General features: G+C 29.5%; 1 protein-coding gene across 1 annotated transcript in view; it reads left to right on the forward strand.

Annotated features, from left to right (window-relative positions):
• Window positions 1-14,672: 14,672 nt before the first annotated feature.
• Window positions 14,673-20,582, forward strand: part of LOC135953934 (bicaudal D-related protein homolog) — a 96,723-nt gene continuing 90,813 nt past the window's right edge. The window contains exon 1 of the mRNA XM_065503971.1: window positions 14,673-14,811. The gene's annotated coding sequence lies outside the window, so the exon portion shown is untranslated. The remainder of the gene's footprint in view (window positions 14,812-20,582) is intronic.

The following is a 20,582-nucleotide window of genomic DNA, read 5'->3' on the forward strand; positions in this document are numbered from 1 at the left end:
TCGATTTTTTTACATAAAACTCAAAATATCTAAATTCGCTAATAACTTGGCCAATAAGCGTTTAATCAAGAAAAGGAACTCGATCTGTGATCACTCATATTTCTGGCCAAAAATCGATTTTTTATATAAAAACTCAAAATATCTAAATTCTTTAATAACTTGGCCAATAAGCGTTTAATCGAGAAAAGGAGCTCGATCTGTGATCACTCATATTTTTTACCAAAAATCGATTTTTCATATGAAAAAAACAAAAATCTAAAATCCTTAATAACTTTGTAAATAAGCGTTTAATCGTGGAAAGGAGCTCGATCTGTGATCACTCACATTTTTGACGAAAAAGTGATTTTTCATATAAAAAATCGTTGAAACATTGTAAAATAGCTAATGTATACAGTAGCTTAGCATTTTATTATAATAAACATTCATTCTCTTTCTAGATCTCATATACATAAATAATTTGTTATTCATACATTAATAAACCAAGATAATTAACAAAACAAATCTACATAAATAACAAATAATCTTAAGATATTTACAGAAACTCTTAAAGATCATTAATAGTTAAAGAGTATAAAATGATTAAAAAACTCTCTTCTTTAATGTAAACAAAATTCTTGCTCTCTCGCTCTAACGTAATTATTATCAAAACAAACAAACAAAAACACAGTTGTTTTGGTTTTTCCTGTATTCTTTTTGTTTACTTTTCATTATAATTTTCAAAGCTTTTTTTTAGTTCTGTTATTGTTGTTTTTTAATTATTACCCTGGCTTAAATTATTTATGCTCTCTGCTTCTTTTTTTATGCACATAAAAAAACCTCTTAATGTTAATAATAATTATAGCAATTCTTTTTTTTATTCCTCAACAACAATTGTTAATATGATTGTCTAGTTTTTATTGTTGTAGGTATTTTTTTTATAGATTTTGTTTTGGTTTTATTTTTATAGTGCGTTTGAAGGTTTAGTTTTTCTCGTACCCTTTATGAAATATTAGTTGTTGTTTCTTTACAGTTGTTTTTGGTTTCTGTTTGTTAAATTATTAACCTAAAGTATCATTCAATTCAAAGTAAAATATTGTTATTGTTTAAATGTTTTTCTTTTTAAACTTCAAAATCTTTTATGGTTTTTATTATAAGATTCTTTACGTAAATGTGTGGAAAAGGGCTGGTTTTTTGTTTGAAACTATTTACCGAGTTATTTACTCAAGTGGAACTGGCTGGTTGTTTTTTGTTTAAGTAAGATTTAAAAATTTATAAGAATAGAATAAATTTTAGAAATTTGTATTAAGTTTTGTTTGTTAGTTAACATAAATACGAATAGTTTTTAGATTTTTTTTTGGAAATTTTTTAAAAAATTAAAATTTTGAATGATGCGCCCCTATTAGAGTAGATGTACAAGTGTTACTGGTATGAATCTTCGTTCTGTAACAATCCCAGTTTCACTCGTCTAAAGATTGTCCCACGACAGTCGGATCTTCCTTCTGGAACGACTCGAGTCTCAATCGGCTAAAGATTGTCATCAAGCGTTTCCACGACAGTTGGATCACCTTCTGGAATGTCTCGAGTCTCAATCGGCTAAAGATGTTCTTCATTATTGAACGATCCCAGTCTTACTTGGCCAAAGTTTGTCATCAAGCGTTTCCACGACAATTGTATTTTCGTTCTGGAACGACCCGAGTCTCAAACGACTAAAGATTGCCATCAAGAATTTCCACGACAGTCCGATCTTCCTTCGGCTAAATATTGTCTTCAAGCGTTTCCACGATAATTGGTTCTGGAACGACTCGAGCCTCGTTCTTGAACGACCCCAGTCACACTTGGCCAAAGTTTGTCATCAAGCGTATCCACGACAATTGGGATTGGATTGTCATCAAGAGTTTCCACGACAATTGTATCATCGTTCTGGAACGATCCCAGTCTCACTTGGTCAAAGATTGTCATCAAGTGTTTCCACGACAGTTGGATCTCCTTTCAGGAATGACCCCAGTCTCATTTGCCTGAAGATTGTCATCAAGCGTTCCCACAGCAATTGGATCTTCATTCTGGAACGACCCGAGTCTCACACGACTAAAGATTGCCATCAAGCGTTTTCACGAGTTTTAAGTTTGGATATTGGTTCTGGAACAAACCGAGTCTCACTGGGCTATAGATTGACGTCAAGCGTTTCCACGACAATTGGATCATCGTTCTGGAACGACCCCAGTCTCCCTGAGCTAAAGATTGTCGTCAAGCTTTTCCACGACAATTTGTATCTTCGTTATGGAAAGTCCCTAGTCTCACTCGGCTAAATATTTGCATCAAGCGTTCCCATGACAATTTGGATCTTCATTCTGGAAGGACCCCAGTGACACTCCGACAATGATTGTCTTCAAGCCTTCCCATGAAAATTGTATCTTCGTTCTGGATTGATCCCAATCTCACTCTTTTAAAGATTGTCATCAAGCCTTCCCATGACAATTTGGATCTTCATTCTGGAATGACCCCAGTGACACTCAGACAATGATTGTCTTCAAGCCTTCCCACGACAATTTGTATCTTCGTTATTGAAAGTTCCTAGTCTCACTCTGCTAAATATTTGCATCAAGAGTTCCCATGACAATTTGGATCTTCATTCTGGAATGACCCGAGTCTCACTCGGCCAAAGATTGTCTTCAAGCTTTTCCACGACAATTTGTATCTTGGTTATGGAAAGTCCTTAATCTCACTCCCTAGTCTCACTCGGCGTTCCTATGACAATTTGGATCATCGTTCTGGAATGACCCCAGTGACACTCCGCCAATGATTGTCTTCAAGCGTTCCCACGACAATTGTATCTTCGTTCAGGATCGATCCCAATCTCACTCGGCTAAAGATTGTCATCAAGCGTTCCCACGACAATTTGGATCTTCGTTCTGGAATGACCCCAGTCTCACTCTGCCAATGATTGTCTTCAAGCTTTCCCACGACAATTGGATTTACGTTCTGGTACGACTCCAGTCTCACTCGACTAAAGATTATCTTCAAGCGTTCCCACGACAATTGTATCTCCGTTCTGGATCGATTCCAATCTCACTCGGCTAAAGACTGTCATCAAGCCTTCCCACGACAATTGTATTTTCGTTCTGGAAAGATCCCAGTCTCACTATGCCAAAGATTGTCAACAAGCGTTTCCACGACAATTTGGATCTTCGTTCTGAAATGACACTAGTCTCACTTCTGGATCGATTCCAATCTCATTCGGCTAAAGACTGTCATCAAGCCTTATCACGACAATTGTATTTTCGTTCTGGAACGATTCCAGTCTCACTAGGCCAAAGATTGTCAACAAGCGTTCCCACGACAATTTGGATCTTCGTTCTGGAATGACCCCAGTCTCACTCTGCCAATGATTGTCTTCAAGCGTTCCCACGACAATTGTATCTTGATCTGGAATAACCCCATTCTCACTCCGCTATAGATGGTTATCAAGCGTTCTAACGGTTATTGGATCTTCGTTCTGGAATGACCCTAGTCTCATTCGGCTAAAGATTGTCATCAAGCTTTCCCACGACAATTTGGATCTTTGGCCTGAAATGACCCCAGTCTCACTCTGCCAATGATTATCTTCAAGCGTTCCCACGACGATTAGATCTACGTTCTGGATCGATCCGAGTCTCACTCGGCCAAATATTGTCTATCCAGCAACAGCTGTTTCTACCTCAGGAAATAACTCTCGACAATAGCGGTTCAGTTGCAACAAGAACTTTAACTTGAAGCCATTTTAATTTCACATTTCTTCCCAGTCATCAACCCATTTACTCTCCATTTTGCTAGTGTTTCTTTCGCCGTTAATGAAAATTTAATAAGTTTTCATTTCTTTTGTTAGTTTTTTCTTAGCAAATCAAATTACTTTTCTTACTTGATCTTAAATTCTTTTTCATGGCTAATGCTTCCCCTATAAATTGCTGTGAAAAATTCTGTTTTTTTTTTATTTTTCATCCATGAAAGTAAAAATGTTTTCTCATCTCATGTGTGATACGAGTATGAGGACTAAATACCGGGAGTTGAAAGAATATCTATACGAAATCAAGAACAAAGAAACCACAACCATATTTGTAATTAACATGATGTAAAGTCATGTTCTTTAAGATCATTACAACAAGAACAACCATAATAATGAACTGATCTTGTACATACTCTTACTCTGGGTGGATGGACGGACGGACGAACGGACGGACATTTAAAAGTTATTTGCTTGGAACGTTCTTGAGTTACTTAACAAATGTAGTGTGTGATAGTTAAACTTCTTCTTATTTTTCTAATTGTACTGTAGTTGTATTGTATTGTCCATAAAATCTAATAAACAACAACAACAACAAAATATATTACAAGTTTGTCAGATCCATTCCAAAGAAGTTGTACTAAACAATAAATCGCACAAATAAGAGTTTTTAAGATTCTGCTCGTAACAGTAACAAGGTTTAAAAGATTTATGACATGAAGTACATCCGCACATTGTATAGTTAGATACTCTTTATTGTTACTTGTTTTTTTCTTTTTAAAATATATATTTTTTTTATTATTGTTGCTGTTGTACTTGCTGTGTATGCCTATAAACTTGGCTTAAATGTTGTATGATCAACATCATTATCATCATCATCATGAGGCTCTTCTGTTGAACTTTATATGAGTCAACGTTTCTTATTTTTCTTACTACTTCTTTGTTTGTCTTTTATTGGTACCCTTCAATCTGCTGTTTTACATGTCTGTCATTCAAATGTTTGCTAAAACATGCAATTTTCCTTATATTCTTTATTAAAAAAATATAAGGAACATGTTAATTGTTTAAGAAGAATCTAAGAAATGGTGTATAATCGAGAATAATTAACATTTTATACTTAGAATCCTGCTAAAGTTGAAGACATTTGATTTAAGAACTTGGAAACTGTCAATTACGAGCTGCTTTCAAATGGATCCAGCACATAACTCTACATGCTCTTGTACATACAAACGTAAGTCCTGTCAAGAACTCCTCCGGGAAGCCTTCATATGTTTGATGTCGAAGTTTGGCTGAATTACCCAATGACATCGCAGTGGGAACTGTTGCTTTAACATGACGTTATATTCACTGATCGGTAGAACCTTTGTTACTCATGAATATTCCAGGCGTTTTGCAGAAACTTCCACGCGTTTGCTATAAACAGTGGACGACCTAAGTACGATATTCATACGGCATCTTGCGACCATAGAATTGATTACATATCTATGAATGTCGATAAAATCTGTCAAGCACGAACTGCGTTCAAATGGATCCTATACATTCTTATGTATCCTCTCCTAGTATATACATAGGGCCGGTCTGACACGCCTCTGGGAAGCCTCCACTGTGTGATGTCGAAGTTAGGATGACTTCTCCGATGACATCCGTCATGCGTCAACTGGACGTTATGTTACCTGACCGGTAGAACCTATGTTTCCTTATGAAGACAGCCTCTGACGATCTTTATGCCTGCATTTTGACCGCTTTACATTTTTCTTCACTGGGTATCACTCAAAGAATACGATCATACTGGATCAGCTTAGTTAACCACTGACCGTTAAATAGTTTTGTAAGGTTTCTTTATCTGTGGCCATCAAGCGCAGCTGGCTAGTAGTTTGTCTCTCAAGGAGTGCTTTAGAGGCTGGCATAGAAATATTCTCAAACATAGTCGGATTGTTTAGAGAACGGTCTGTAGACCTAAACTTGCTAACTCCTGAGCCCAAGTTGCAGTTCTTCAAGTAATAAAACTATAGTATTTCTTGAGTTTGTCCTCATTTACGAGTTAACGATATCACGGCCCAGCTGTGAGATCCTTATTTCGTCAAGGTTTGTATTTGGAATATCATCACGATCGTCTTCCTTCCTCTAGGAAGTGTGGTCGCTCTACGGATAATCGACTAGAAGAAATAATGTGAACAGCTGATGTGGTGACAGTTTTGTGTAACTTTCTCTAAGCTTTGTATATGATAGAGGGTAACGGGAAGTCTTTGAAGAAGCTACCACCAACATTTTCGACCATATCTTCTACTAAAGCTCATATTTAATTCGTCTTTGTCAAACGCCTTCTTAGCCAACAATGTTGCTTCCTTTTACACATATTTGTCATATTTTTGGGTTTTTTTTGTTACCATGTTGTGTCATTTAAGCTCCCAAAGCAATGACATTAAGATCTTCAAAGTTGGTTGCTACAGATGACAGCAAGTAGTTGTGCATTCGGCTGCTGGTGTGTGGTCATAAAAAATGTACAAAAATCAACGAAGCATTTTAATATTCACAATTTTGAATACATACCTAAATTTTAAACAGGGTGTAGCAAAAAGGAAGTGTCAAAGATATGACTAGACTATGACTAGACTATGACTAGACTATGACTAGACTATGACTAGACTATGACTAGACTATGACTAGACTAGACTATGACTAGACTATGACTAGACTATGACTAGACTATGACTAGACTATGACTAGACTAGACTATGACTAGACTATGACTAGACTATGACTAGACTATGACTAGACTATGACTAGACTATGACTAGACTATGACTAGACTATGACTAGACTATGACTAGACTATGACTAGACTATGACTAGACTATGACTAGACTATGACTAGACTATGACTAGACTATGACTAGACTATGACTAGACTATGACTAGACTATGACTAGACTATGACTAGACTATGACTAGACTATGACTAGACTATGACTAGACTATGACTAGACTATGACTAGACTATGACTAGACTATGACTAGACTATGACTAGACTATGACTAGACTATGACTAGACTATGACTAGACTATGACTAGACTATGACTAGACTATGACTAGACTATGACTAGACTATGACTAGACTATGACTAGACTATGACTAGACTATGACTAGACTATGACTAGACTATGACTAGACTATGACTAGACTATGACTAGACTATGACTAGACTATGACTAGACTATGACTAGACTATGACTAGACTATGACTAGACTATGACTAGACTATGACTAGACTATGACTAGACTATGACTAGACTATGACTAGACTATGACTAGACTATGACTAGACTATGACTAGACTATGACTAGACTATGACTAGACTATGACTAGACTATGACTAGACTATGACTAGACTATGACTAGACTATGACTAGACTATGACTAGACTATGACTAGACTATGACTAGACTATGACTAGACTATGACTAGACTATGACTAGACTATGACTATGACTAGACTATGACTAGACTATGACTAGACTATGACTAGACTATGACTAGACTATGACTAGACTATGACTAGACTATGACTAGACTATGACTAGACTATGACTAGACTATGACTAGACTATGACTAGACTATGACTAGACTATGACTAGACTATGACTAGACTATGACTAGACTATGACTAGACTATGACTAGACTATGACTAGACTATGACTAGACTATGACTAGACTATGACTAGACTATGACTAGACTATGACTAGACTATGACTAGACTATGACTAGACTATGACTAGACTATGACTAGACTATGACTAGACTATGACTAGACTATGACTAGACTATGACTAGACTATGACTAGACTATGACTAGACTATGACTAGACTATGACTAGACTATGACTAGACTATGACTAGACTATGACTAGACTATGACTAGACTATGACTAGACTATGACTAGACTATGACTAGACTATGACTAGACTATGACTAGACTATGACTAGACTATGACTAGACTATGACTAGACTATGACTAGACTATGACTAGACTATGACTAGACTATGACTAGACTATGACTAGACTATGACTAGACTATGACTAGACTATGACTAGACTATGACTAGACTATGACTAGACTATGACTAGACTATGACTAGACTATGACTAGACTATGACTAGACTATGACTAGACTATGACTAGACTATTACTAGACTATGACTAGACTATGACTAGACTATGACTAGACTATGACTAGACTATGACTAGACTATGACTAGACTATGACTAGACTATGACTAGACTATGACTAGACTATGACTAGACTATGACTAGACTATGACTAGACTATGACTAGACTATGACTAGACTATGACTAGACTATGACTAGACTATGACTAGACTATGACTAGACTATGACTAGACTATGACTAGACTATGACTAGACTATGACTAGACTATGACTAGACTATGACTAGACTATGACTAGACTATGACTAGACTATGACTAGACTATGACTAGACTATGACTAGACTATGACTAGACTATGACTAGACTATGACTAGACTATGACTAGACTATGACTAGACTATGACTAGACTATGACAAATTAATTTAGAAGTTCTTTTAAAATATTTAAATTATCTTTTTAGAATTTTGTTTCAATTTTTATTGCACCCTGTTTACATTTGCCACAGCATTATAATGTTTAACATATTTTTGATATTCGATATTGGTGTCAATAGCAGACAGTCAGTCAGACTGGCTGTCAGTCATACAGTCAAACCCTTTTGCATGCAAAATATTTAAGAAACAAAATCCATGTTAAAAATTCTCTTTTACTTAAGATCTCTCATGATCTGTCTTGCATTTAGAAAGGAAGTTAAACATGCTGTGGTGTGTGTGAGCTTTCAAATTTGCTTGTGTAGATTACAAAGATCTTGCAACAACAATAATATATAAAACAAACAAAATAAATTAATTGTTTTAAACATACTAACTAGAAAAAAAAAACATTATTTGTTCATGGACAACAACCGTAAAAGGTTAAAATTATTAAAAACAATTCTCACGCCCATTTACGGACATTAAACCTCCATATGTTGGCTGTATAAGAGAGCTCAAACCAAAATCCACACTCAAACTCAAAATTAAGAAATTCTAAACTGAATTTGTTTCTTTGTTTTTTTGAAAAACCGGTACGCTTTATGGTTTTATTAAAATAATTGTTATGGTTGCATTTGAAATCTTAGAATTTTAAAACAATTTCTAAGTAAAACTTGATTAACACTCTATTTACATACATTTAAATTGTTTAAATTGAAATGAAAAGTTACGCAAAGCATACAAAAGCAAAGCAGAACAAGAACTGAGCAGCTTAAATTTAACTATTTATAACATTAAAATATTTTTATTTTAAAACGTGGTCAACATGAATAATAAAAAAAAAACTCAATTACAAGACACCCGTTGTATTGTTTTAAATTAGAAACAATAGCATTTAAATTGAACGGTCATAAGCATGTCTTGTCTTGTATAAACATGAAAATAAAAAAACACGACAACAAACGAACGACCCTCCAATCGGAAGACTAGAATAAACTAATTTCTATTGTTATTGTTGTCATTAGTAGTATAAAGTTTTGTAACCAAGTTGCTGTTTAGATAGATCATTTACTTGCTGGTTGTTAGACCCAGAAAATTTGTACTAAATAAAACAAATTTAAAAAGAAATACTTATATTGTTGTTACCACCATCATCATTATTATCGCCACCTCATTGTTGTAGTTGCTGGTATTTCGTGTTTTTCTTTAGTTATTTTTGGGACTCCTAAAGAAACAAGGAATACAAAGGCCAGAATAAGGTCAAAACTAGATATTGCTAAGAAACGGAAGAACAACCAGAAATAAAGTTCATTTTAAAGTTGTACTTACAATTTACAATAAGCAAAACAAAATAAATACTTTTGCAATTTTGCACATTACTAGAGTTTTATTTACTCGAACAACTTTTGCTCTCTTTTATACAAATTTACTGTGGTTTAAAATAGCTCTTTCTCTCTCTCTCTTAGAATCACCGTATATTTTAGTGCTGCCAATAGGTTAAGCTTAGGAAAACCCAGAAAAAGGATTAAACAATTTGATATAAAAAGCAAGGTAGTTTTATTATAATAAATTTGTTTGTTTGGAAATTTTTCAGAAAAAATGATGAAAATTTCATCTATTTTGACATTTTCTAAGGTGGTTACTTTTTTTTATAAAATGGTTACTTAAAAAATTGTTTTATTATTGTTTAATTTTACATATTTTGTATAAAAAATTCATAATAAAAAAAGAAACCGGTTATTTTTATATTGGAGACAAGTAACCGCTGAAAATGTAAAGTTCTTTGTTATATTCAAGATGATTTCATTATATTATAATTAGTTTTAGAAAAATAGAAACAATTTAAAATTTTTTTAAATGGTTACTTTTGTAATTGAGATGAGAACCACTTAAATTTTGTAGGTTTTTGTATTTCATTCCTTTATGATTATTATGTTTTTTTTTTTTGAGTAATATTGACACATTTGGAAATATTTTAAGTGGTTATTTTTGATAATAAAAAATATAACCGGTTATTTTTATATTGGATACAAGTAACCGCTAAAAATTGCAAGTTCTTTGGTATATTCAAGGTGATTTCATTCTATTATAATTACTTTTAGAAAAATATAAAAATTTTGAATTTTGTTTTAAATGGTTACTTTTGTAATAGAGATAAGTAACCACTTAATTTTTTAATTTGTTTGGTATATTTCACTGTGATTTTATTCCTTTATGTTTTTTTTTTTTGAGAAAAATAGACACATTTGGAAATATATTAAGTGGTTACTTTTGTAGTAGACACGAGTAACCATTTAATATATCATGTTTTTGTAGTTTCCAAGATAGTTTTACTTTATAATGATTATTTTAAAACATTGTTAGAGACAAATTTTTATATATTTAAATGGTTACTTTTGTAATTAAGATGAGTAACCACTTAAATTTTGTAGGCTTGTGTATTTTCCAAGATTTTATTGCTTTTTAAATACTCTGATTTGTTTTTTGAAAAAATCTGGACACATTTGGAAATATATTAAGTGGTTACTTTTATATTTGAGACAAGTAACCATTTAATATTTCATATTTTTGTAGTTACCATGATAGTTTTATTTTATAATGATTATTTTAAAATAGTTATGAGAAAAATTTTATATATTTGGAAATATTTTAAATGGTTACTTTTGTAATTAAGATGAGTAACCACTTAAATTTTGTAGGTTTTTGTATTTTCCAAGATTTTATTGCTTTATAATAATTCTGATTTTTTTTTGTGTAAAAATTGACACTTTAGGAAATATATTAAGTGGTTACTTTTGTAGTTGACACGAGTAACCATTTAATATTTCATATTTTTTTAGTTTCCATGATAGTTTTACTGTATGATGATTATTTTAAAATATTTTAGGAGAAAAATGTTTAATAATTGGATATATTTAAAGTGGTTACTTTTGAAATTAAGATGAGTAACCACTTAAAATTTTTAGGTTTTTGTATTTAGCAAAAGAGATTTTATTGCTTTATGATTATTCTGAAAAATGGACACATTAGGAAATATATTAAGTGGTTACTTTTGTAGTTGACACGAGTAACCATTTAATATATCATGTTTTTGATGTTGTCATCATAGTTTTATTTTATAATGATTATTTTAAAATACGTTAAGAGAAAAAATGTGTATATTTGGTAATATTTAAGGTGGTTACTTTTGTGTTTGAGACAAGTACCCACATAAATTTTAATGCTTTTTTAATTTTCAATATAGTTTAATTCTTTACGAGTGTTCCAAGATTTTATTGTGAAATTTTTTTTTAAAAATTTTGAAATTTTTAATGCGGTTACTTTTTACATATTCTTTGTCTATTTTTTGTTTTTGTTCAATTTAACATGGTTATTTTTGTGTGAAGAATGAATTATTAAGAAAAAAAAAACTCACAAAAAAATTTATTTTAAAAGTAACCGGTTACTTTTATAGCTAAAGCGAGTAACCACTTAAATTTTAATGTTTTCTGGAATTTTCAAGATCCTTAATAGCCATCGAAAATGCTATGAAAATCACTCAGTTTTCAAATAATTTTTGAGTGCTTTTCAAAATTGTTTTCCATTCGTGTTTCTGGCAGAACACAGTGACAGCAACACAAATCAAATTCTCGCTATCTCTGAATCGGTAACAGTTACTTTCGATAAGGTGGGATTAAAGCTGTACTTTTAAGTGGTGGAAGCGAATGAATGAAATTGTTAATGATTTTGGAATTAATTGATCTGCCTTAGAAGCAGCAATTGATGCTCGTGCAGATCCTAGAATAAATAATGAATTTAATGATTTCTTTAAGGAAATCGTGTGGCAGCACTGTGTGCAACCCAGTAAACTTATTAATGTAAAAATCAAATGTTTAACTTTGATTAATAATGTTGCGATTCAATTAAGTCTTATTCAGTCGATTTTACGATAACTTTAAATTTTTTGGAAATATTCAGCCCAATTATGAATAAAAATTCCCCGGGAGTTTTTCGCCTTTTCTCATTTTTGCTATTCAAATTCAATGGGAAAAAACTCCCGGGGAACAAACTCCCGCGGAATTTTTTATTCATAATTGGGCTGATTGTTTTGTTGTATCTTGCTCCATTTTTACTAACCTTAAACTGTCAGCTGTCAAACTATATAGTTTTTTTGTTTGGCAACACATTTTTTGCCCGAATAGTGTCAAATTGATATCTTCCAAGAATTTTGGGGTGCCGATATATTTTATACAAACCATCAAAAAAGAAAGGAAGATATACAGCCCAATTATGAATAAAAAATTCCGCGGGAGTTTGTTCCCCGGGAGTTTTTTCTCATTGAAATTGAATAGGAAAAATGAGAAAAGGGAAAAAACTCCCGCGGAATTTTTATTCATAATTGGGCTGATATTGATTTTGTCATTCCGTTTGTAACACATCAAAGTATTTGTCTCTGACCCACATTAGTAGTGTATTCGGGACCCTCCGTCTGTCTGTCGGTTGAAAACACGATAGGGCCCAAACGAAATGGAGATAGCTGGCTTAAATTTGCCACAAATACTCTCTGTTAGTAAGTCCATGCTTTTACCTAGCCCCCATGCAAATGTCCCCCCTCGGAATATTGTATGAGCCGTCATAAATATGTTGATTATGAGGCAATCTTAATAAAAAATTTCTCAAATTAGTACTCTAAAATTATACTGTAAAGTATGGCGAAAATCGGGTAACATTTTCCCTAGTCCCCAGACAAGGCCCCCCTCAGAAAATTACTTAAACATTCATAATCTTATATTAATTAATATAGTGATGAAATTGGATATAAACAAATTTTATATTAACCTAAATCTTTCTAACAACTTTTGTGAGGATCGGTCCATAATTGAACCTACCCCCCATATAACCGCTATATCAGAAAAATATTTTATTGGCTATTTAAGATTCGGCACAGACTTGTTAGTATAAACTTTATAAAAAATTAAACTATTTTGAGGTAATAACTTTGGCATTTTTTTACATTTTCGAACTGAAAGTTAATCAACCCAATTATGAATAAAAATTCTCCGGGAGTTTTATCCCTTTTCCCATTTTTCCTATGTAAATTCAATAGGAAAAATCTCCCGGGGAACAAACTCCCTGGGAATTTTTTATTCATGATTGAGCTGAATATTTTATGTATTTTTGCTCAAAATTCTCATTTAGTTGTCTATTGAAAATTCAGAATAACTGAGTTTTATATTTAGTTAAGAACGATTTAAAATTGAGTCTAGTTCTCCAGCTGCCATTAATAAATAAAATTTTGCAATAAATTCTTTAAATTAATCCCAATATATTGGCCTCTTTAAACTCTATTAATTCCAAATTATTTGCTGGGTTTTTTTACACTAATTTTTACAATACTTTAACTCTTTTCCTTACACTCTCGCTCTCTCACTTTTATGCTCTTTTTAGCTTTTAACTGTTTCAATAAAAATTATAACAAATATTGGTAACTCAACATTTAAAGGCCGGCCTGGCTCCACCAGACCCCTCATCCACATGTTCAATAACATTGTAATATTGTTGTTGTTATTAGTAACAACAATATTATTGTATGAATGTAGTGGTTAGACAAAAAATGTGGAAAAAACAAAACAACCAACAAATGACGGTTGACTTGGTAACTTTATGTTTTAGCCATTCAGTCTTAAACGAACGTTCGCTCTGACAACTTTGCTTTAATCTAACTAAACGCAATAAAAACAAATTTTAATTATAAAAAAATATAAATAAAACAGAAGAAAGAAATAATTTATAATTCGTGACGGTGTGATTGATAAATGTAAGAGTGTGAGTGATTGATTGATGGTATATTTTTGTTGTTATTAACGGTTCTCGCTCTGCAAGGTACCATTAAGAAGAGAATGAGAGATAAAACGGAAATAGTGCATTTAATAAAGAAGAGCAACAACAAAAAAAAGCTGTAACAACTAGAAAAAAGAAGAAGCATACAAGTGCAGTGTAAATGTAAATAAATAAACAAGAAAACAAGAACAAGATAAAACAAAACAAGTGTTTAAGTGAAATAGAACAATTGGAGAACAGCGGAAGCAAAATTTTCAAGCAAAAAAATAAAGTTTTTGCAATAAAATTTAAAAAACAAAGAAAAGAAAAAGAATAGAATAGAATTCTCTATTAGTTTACAATAATTGAAGGTTTATTTTTTAAAGCAAATTTAAAATAAAAATAAAATATTTTGAGAGTTTTTCTACATAGTTTTGTGTTTAGCAATAATAAAAAAATACTTCATTTGTTTTATCAATATTTTCAAAACCAGCAAAAAAGTAGTGACTTAAATAAATAACGGTGTATCAATAAAAAATAACCAAAATAAAAAGGTGTTATAAATAAAACAAAATTTGGAAAATATAATAGAAAAAAAAACACCACAAATTTATTATAAATTATTTATAAAAAAAACAAAATTATAACTTTTTGGCGTTACAGTTGAGTCAACAAAGCGTGAAGTGAGCAAAAATTATTATTTCTTTATATTTATTATTAATAAATAACAAAATCCCATAAAAAAAGGAAATTTTTTTTTTCATGATAAATTATTAATTTATAAAAATAGCTACCATAGTTTTGCAATTCATGGTTTCAGTATAATAATTTAAACTATAAGTATGTATGTATATAAGTGTGAATAAGTTTATGTTTAACAAACATTAGACCCTTTTCATTAATTTATTAACAAAAAGAAAAAGGAATAAAATCACAGAAATGTCTTTAAAAAAAAACTGCAGTTATTTGCCTTGAGAGTGCAATTTAAATCTCCATTTTTTAACACCCACTACTCTGCCTCTTTCTTTCTCTGTCATCTACTCTCATTATTTTGTTTTCATTTGTATTGTTGTTGTTGTTATATTTGTTGTGTTTTCATTTGTTGTTCTTTGCTTTAATGCGGGTGTTGGGAAGTTTAATTTTAAGCATTTATTTTATTCATTTTATTAATTAAATTTAAAAAAGGTGACTAAATTATAAAAATTGTAGTTGTTTCTTACAATTTATTATGAAATTATTATGGTTAAATGGCCAGTGTGTGTAGGTGGTTTATTTTAATTGTTTGTTTGTATATGACCAGCTCTTTGTCATCTTTTTTTCCTTTTTTTTAGCTTGAAACATGTCAGAACATGTTTTGTTTAAAAGAAAAATCACTAAAGGCTACTTTTTTGTAAAAATAAACTTTACAAGACCTTTTAGTTATTAAAAATTGTAAAAATATTCTAAAAATAATGATTGTGTAACCGCCCAGATTTAGAAACATGTCAGGACATGTTTTGTTTAAAAGCAAAGCGTTTTTAAAATCACTTTTTAATAAATTCTTTTAAAAAAATAAAGAAAATGTTGAGAAATTAATAAGGACCTGATTCTAAAAAGTACTTTTTATTGCTAAAAAGTAGCTAAATGTTATAATGACGTTTTTGAATCCTTAAAAAAAGTAAAATTTCAAAAAAGTACTTTTCATAAAAAAGTACTTGAACATTTAAATTGTTTAAATTACATTTATCTTTAGATTATTCCATAAAAATAGTATTATTTGGAAAAAAGTGCTTTCAAAAAAGTACTTTTTGGGAAAAGTACTTTTTTCAAAAAGTACCTGCAGTATTTACAATCGCATTTCTTTTGAAAAACAGTTTAATTATTCATGTGTTGATTTTGTTGAAAACATTAAATGTACAATAAAGTATTTGAAATTTGATATTACATTTATTTTTAGATTATTTAATCAAAGAAGTACTTTTTTGAAAAAATTAAAAATAAAAAAAAAGTGCTTTCAAACCAGAACTTTTTGAAAAAAGTACATACTATTAAAAAGTACTTTTTTGAAAACGTACCTGGAAGTTTTACAAATGCATTTATTTCAATGAATAAGTAAAATACAAAAAAGTACGTTTTCAAAACTTATTTGAAAAAAAGTACTTTTTTTACACCCAAACGTTAAAATTATTTGAGATAACATATATGCTGATATAAATTAGCATATTTCTATAAACAACGTAGTTAAATAAATAATCACATAAAAATTATTTTTTGGATTTTTTCTTGCAAAAAGTACCTTTTTTAGGTATATTTTTTCACAAAAGTACTTTTTTGAAAATAGTACTATTTATGAATAACATATTTTTAGCGTAATTATGAGAAAACATCAATCACTTTTTGCCAAAAAAAAAACTATCTGATTATTTCGCTAAATAATGGAAATTTTATAAAAAGTACCTTTTTCAAAATTACGTTTCTTTTGTAAAAAGTACCTGAATAAGTAAAATACAAAACATTATGTTTTTAAAATTAATTTTATGGGAAATGTATAAGAATATAAAGTATATTTTAACATTTCATTAGCGGAAAAAGTAAAAAAAAAACATTTTTCAAAAAGGTACCAAAAAAGTACTTTTTTTGAAAAAGTACTATTTTTAAAAACAGTCTGCTTTTTCCATGGTTTTTAGCAAAATAAACACATTAATAGTATTTTGTAGGTATTTATGGCCAAAAGTACTTTTTTCAAAAAAAGTACTTTCTTTGAAAAATTTGTAATTTAGCAAAATAATCATATTTCCATAAACAGCTTACTTTTATCATATTTTTTTTTTTTTTGGAAAAGTAATAATTTGCTGGAATTGTAAAATTCATAAAAAAGTACGTTTTATTGACCAAAGTAATTTCTTTAAAATAAGATAATTGAACGTTAAAATTATTTGAGATAACATATATCATTAGATTAGTAAAAAAGTACTTTTTTGGAAACATTAATTTTAACAAATACCTAAAATATGTACGTAAAACTATATCCTGAGATTATACTTTCATATCTTTAGATTAGTAAAAAAGTACTATTTTGGAAATTGTGGGTTTTTAAAAGTTCTTTTTAAAAAGTATTCTTTTTTTGGAATTTAATATTGATGAGTATCTTTCACTGAAAATTTTAAATATAAATACTACTATTGTGTGGTTTTTGTAAAAGTAAGTTTTGAAAAGTACTTTTTTATAAAAGGTACTTTTTCGAAAAAGTACCTAGACATTATAATTTACTTTAAATATTTAAGAAAGTACTTTTTTTTTAAAAAAAGAGCTTCTTGGTAAAAGTACTTTTTTAAAAAAGGTGATTTTTGCAAAAAGTACTTTTTTTGGGATATGTACATTTTAGAAATGTACTTTTTTTGAAAAATAATTTTTTTAGAAAAGGTACTTTTTGGAAAAACTACTTTTTTCGAAAAAGTACTTTTTGGGAAAGGTACCTTTTTGGGAAAAGTACTTTTTTAAAAAAAGTAGCTTTTTGGAAAAAGTAATTTTTTGGAAATGTACTTTATAGAAAAGGTACTTTTTGGAAAAATTAAACAAAGTTTTATTTGGAAAAAGTACTTTTTTAAAAAAGCAGCTTTTTGGAAATGTACTTTTTGGAAAAATATTTGTTTTACAAAAGGTACTTTTTGTGAAAAGGTACTTTTTTAAAAAAGGTACTTTTTGTGAAAAGGTACTTTTTGAGAATTATACTTTAAATATATAAGAATATACTTTTTTAGGGAAAGGTATTTTTAAAAAAAGGTGCTTTTTGGAAAAAGTACTTTTTAAAAAAGGAGCTTTTTGCAAAAAGTACTTTTTAAAAAATGAGCTTTTTGGAAATATTTTTTTTTTTAGAAAAGATACTTTTTTGAGAAACTACTTTTTTAGAAAAGGCACTTTTTGCAAAAAGTACCTTGACTTGAGTAATTAAATATTTAGAAAAGTTCTTTTTGAAAAAGTACTTTTTTTAGAGAAAGTACCTGGAAACATTTTAAAAAGTATTTTTTTTAGAAAGTGGAAGTTTTTAAAAAGTACTTTTTTTAAAAATGTGATTTTTTGAAAAAAAGTACTTTTTGGAAAAAGTATTTTTCTGTGCAAAAAGTACCATGAATTGTATTTTACTAGTTTTTTTCGCTGAATAATTAAAGATTTAAGAAAGTACTCTTTGCGACGAGTACATTTTGAAAAAGTACTTTTTTCAAAAAAGTACTTTTTTTTGAAAAAGTACTTTTTTTGAAAAAGTACTTTTTCTAAAAAAGTACCAGGAAGCATTTTAAACAGTATTTTCTTTGAAACTGAAAGTTTTCAATTTGAATAAGAATGATTTTATAAAATATACACATGTTATACAAGTTTTACACCTCGTTTTAATAACTAAGGGATAAACTTCGTTTAATTGTTGTAAAATTCTCATAATATACATTTTCAACTCTTTATAAATATTTTACAAATTAAAAATATTTCACCAAATAAGTATTTTTATTATGCCTGAATAATTTGTGGAAATTGACCCCCAATTATTTTGGAGAAGCCTGTGTTTTTTTTTCAATTTCTTCCACTAAAAAAAAAACCAACCCTCACCAAAAATCCTCTTTGAAAACTAATCATGCCTAAACTTTGTTTTCTTTCGACATTTACTCATGTAAAATAATAAACTTAATACCTGGCTGAGAGTTACTCGTACTTGTACACAATCGTTAAATATTTAGAACCACAATTGTATGACCCTCTAAAAGCGTATTTTATTTTCTGTTTAAAATATACATTTCATTTCACCTCTTGCCAAGTTAATAATGTAACGTTATTTAGTTCATTTAGAATAAAAAATGTTTTTTTTTAACTTTTGTTGTTGATTTTACCGAAAAACGCATCATATTACACTCCATTCACATTATGTTTGTTTGACGCGTTCTCGCTACTCATACTTAGTTTAATTTACATTGTAGTCATGTATTGTAGGTAGATATGTATTAACTTTGCATGTCATGTAAATATTAACATAGTTTACTTTAGGTATTTTATTTTATACATATTCATATTATATACTTACTTATGTATAGTCTTAGGTATTTTGGTGTTTTAGTTATAGTGATATTAAGTAAGCTTTTGAAAATATGTAGTATATAGCAGCAGTAATAGTAATAGCAAATGTTAAAATATATAAGAGGTTTTTCTTGGCTGTTCATAACTACTAATCCTTGACAAAGGTTGGAAAATAAATGATGAAAGTGAAATTCAAAGAATTTTCTTTTATTTAAACACTTAAATATGACCTAATTTTCAATAGTTTTTTTTTATACTTTTTTGCCTACAATTTTTGAAATTTAAAAACCCGTTTCAGCAAAAGGTGTCATTTAAGTTTTTACTAATAAAATTTCGTTATTATTCTAGTTAAAGGCAATTGTTGCTCTTAAACTGGTTTAAAAACTACTTTCAAAGTTAGCAATTTCATTGTGTCTTCTCTATAATTTAGGCTTTTAAATCTAAACAGCTGGGTTATTTGTTTAAATTGAATTCTTGGTTTTTAATTGATAATGGTTTTGTTAAAAAACTCACGTTCTTTTACAAGTTTTACTATTTCTTTTGAAATAAAACAAAATGAATTTAATTTTTCTTTAATAATTTAAATTTGATTTAAAGTTTATTTTGCTGAAAAAAGTACTTTTTAAGAAAAAAGGTACTATTTTTGAAAAAAGTACTTTTTTGAAAAAGTACCAGAACTTCATATTTATACAAATTTTAACAGCTTTTAAGTTTGTTTAGCTAAAAAAAGTAGTTTTTAAGAAAAAGGTACTATTTTTGAGAAAAGTACTTTTTTGAAAAAGTACCAGAATATCAATCAAAATGAATTTAATATATTTTCATTAATCATAAAACACTGTAGAGCACTTTTTATTAGCTTTAAAGTGTATTTTGCCGAAAAAAATACATTTTAAGAAAAAAGGTACTATTTTTGAAAAAGTACCAGAACTTTATATTTATGCAAATTTTAACAGCTTTTAAGTTTATTTAGCTGAAAAAAGTTGTTTTCAAAAAAAGGTACTATTTTTGAGAAAAGTACTTTTTTTAAAAAAGTACCAGAACATCAACAAAAATGAATTAAATCTTTTTTGTATTTTTTCTTTAATCACAAAAACACTTTTTATTAGCTTTAAAGTTTATTTTGCTAAAAAAGTACTTTTTAAGAAAAAGTACTATTTATGAAAAAAGTACCAGAACATCATATTAATGCAATTTTTAACAGCTTTTAAGTTTATTTAGCTTAAAAAAGTACTTTTTTAGAAAAAGGTACTATTTTTGAAAAAAGTACTTTTTTTGAAAAAGTTCCAGAACTTCATATTTATGCAAATATTGACAGCTTTTAAGTTTATTTAGCTAAAAAAAGTAGTTTTTAAGAAAAGGTACTATTTTGAGAAAAGTACTTTTTTGAAAAAGTACCAGAACATCAATCAAA

The sequence above is a fragment of the Calliphora vicina genome, chromosome 3, assembly GCF_958450345.1.
Source record: "Calliphora vicina chromosome 3, idCalVici1.1, whole genome shotgun sequence".
In the NCBI taxonomy this organism is placed as follows: Eukaryota; Metazoa; Arthropoda; class Insecta; order Diptera; family Calliphoridae; genus Calliphora; species Calliphora vicina.